Raw genomic sequence first — 2,562 nt, forward strand, 5'->3', positions numbered from 1 at the left:
AAGGGCACCCTTCTTCCTACCAATTTCTCAGCCCATTACTAGAGTACCTTAGGCATCAGCTGTGGTGCCTTGTCTTTTTCAACTCAGTGGAATGGACTTGAGCCTTATCCCACATGTGGTGGTAACCCCATATTTCTCATTCTTACCATAAATTCTGACAGGGGAGGGGAAGGTGAGGATGGTATGTGCTTTTCCTGGCCAATTCTGACTCTGAATTGCTTCTTCTAAGGTTATGTTATGAACTGTGATGCCTTCCCACAAGAGCTGTGTTTGTACTGTGCCATACAACCCCTGAAGCTGAATAAAGAACTTTCTCCTTGATTCCCCCAGCCCTCCAAAAACATCAGGTGAGTGTGTAGCACTTTCTATTAAAGGTTTGGGGATAACAAGGCAATTTATACAGTTATCCCAGTGGTGCTGCTGCTTCAGAGCTTTCCTCAAATTTCTATTCCTTTCACTTTATTAGACAGAAGAGTTATGCTCTCCACCCTTGCATAACCACAGACACATCAACAGGCTGGCATAAACAGGGGGCTATCTAATCTTCCTCTTTCCCTGTAGTGGTACTAAAGACAGCCATTGAAATCCAGGTCTTTGCTTTAGTCAGCCCCAGTTAGACTCTCCAGGGAAGGGAATGGTATTGATTGACTTCTATTGATATGAGTTTGTCACTCCCCATATAAAACAAGGTAGCTATAGTTCCTTTGGGTTTAAAATAACCATTTGATTTATTTCCATTATACTAGATGGCCTTCAGTATTACAGATTTTGCTTTGCCTGCCACGGGATCCCAAGCAAAGCCTTCTCCATACAGACAGGCTTGGAGACCAGCCTCAAGACTTAAACTCTCATTGGTCATGTCAGGATACTGTAATTAGGTAAGAAAAAGAAACCTACAGTTTCTTGATTATTTACTTTGTGCCCACATGATACACCTATATTCACAACAACCAGCAAAATAAGTACTAATGCTCCCTATTTTATAGATAAGGAGACTGAGGTCAGAGAAATAACTTGCATAAGATTACATGGGAAAAGGGAGCAGGGACAGATGTGGAACCGAGATCTGCCAGCTGGCAAGGCTGTGTGCCCTTTCCGTCATATCCTGGTTCTAGGAGAAAAAGACGTTAAGCTGTATTTTCTGAAGTATTTGATCTCCCAACCCTTGGAAACTTTGTTTTTAAGACTTTCTCAAACAGCCTCTCAGATTCTCCCAGCAGGTGATCAGGTCCTATTGTAAATGACCCAAGGACAAATAGCTTGTGACTTCAAAGGAGCCCTCTTCAACCCAGGGCAAATTCAGGCCTTCATTCCAGGGGTCTATAAGCAAGTACTGAGTTAAGAGATATCCTAAAATCAATTGGTAAATTGCATGTTTGAAGTAAACTAAAAACTAAATTTCAGGGTTGATGCCGGCTTTGGAGGAGATGGGAAAATCATTTGTTTGGAGACAAGAAGCATGTTATGCTGGTAGATTTGTGCACATATGCTTCTATAAGTGGGTACATGCATTCCCACTTTTTCTGCCATGTCTTTAGAAAACCACTTAAGTAAGAATGGAGAAATGTATCATTGTAGCTTCCCTACAGTTTGTGTTTATTTTGTTTATTGCAGTAATATATATATAAAACACAAAATTAATTTCTGAGTACACAATTGAGTGGCATTACATATATTCACATTGTTGTGCAGCCATCACCACTGTTTAATTTAGCATAATGTTTTCAAGGTTTGTGATACTGTTTTAATTGTTTGCCTCTTTGCAGTTCCTCTTTGCCAACCCTGGATAATGGCAACAACTTCTTTAGTGGCATGCTGCATGCTCTGTTTGGTCATGTCCAGAGATACCCAAGATAAAGAAATCTGATAAATATACAGATTAACTCAGCAAAAATAACATGGTTATTTTCATGAATACTGCACTTGGGCACATCAGCAAAATTCAAAAGTGACAAAAGGTGAGCATTGTATATGAATTTTGCATATGCACATGGTAATATTTTGACACTAGGAATAATATTTTAAGTTGAAATGTCTATATTTTAATTTAGTAAAGATTTGGCAAGCCCCTGCTATATTAGTGATATCAAGATAATGAGATAAAGATCCCACTCTCAATAAAACTATAAAATTATACATGTTTCTTGTGCCCATCATCAGCCATCATTATGAACATCACTCTGAACTGTTATGCACAATAAGATAACTAGAGGGTTAAAAATGAAGGTCTTACTGCTCACGGTGAATATTATTTTTAGAAAAGAAAGTCATTTCTATTATAGAGGAGGCATTGTGGTCTACTATAATGGCAAGCATATTAAAAACAATGCATTCCTGGTGAAATAATGCTTAGAGCATAGTCAACAAAATAAGCAGGCTGCTGAAAAAAGTTTAAATGTCATATTTCGTTAATTCTAAGACACATTTCCCCCTGCTTTTAGATCTCTCAAATTGAAAGGCATCTTACAACCTATAGATGAAATCTAGTAAATAGAATAAGATAAAAAGTACATTAGTTTCTTTCCTCGGGTTGTTTGCCTTTCTTTTAAGGGAAGGTTTGTT

The 2,562-nt window shown here is 38.2% G+C and overlaps 1 long non-coding RNA gene across 1 annotated transcript; it reads left to right on the top strand.

The window, feature by feature from the left end:
* Nucleotides 1-229: 229 nt before the first annotated feature.
* Nucleotides 230-1,958, top strand: LOC134737711 (uncharacterized). Its single transcript, XR_010122877.1, has 3 exons — nucleotides 230-347; nucleotides 747-878; nucleotides 1,767-1,958. It is a non-coding gene; the product is annotated as an uncharacterized LOC134737711 (long non-coding RNA).
* The last annotated feature ends 604 nt before the right edge of the window (nucleotides 1,959-2,562 follow it).

The sequence above is a fragment of the Pongo pygmaeus genome, chromosome 11 (assembly GCF_028885625.2).
Source record: "Pongo pygmaeus isolate AG05252 chromosome 11, NHGRI_mPonPyg2-v2.0_pri, whole genome shotgun sequence".
Taxonomy (NCBI): domain Eukaryota; kingdom Metazoa; phylum Chordata; class Mammalia; order Primates; family Hominidae; genus Pongo; species Pongo pygmaeus.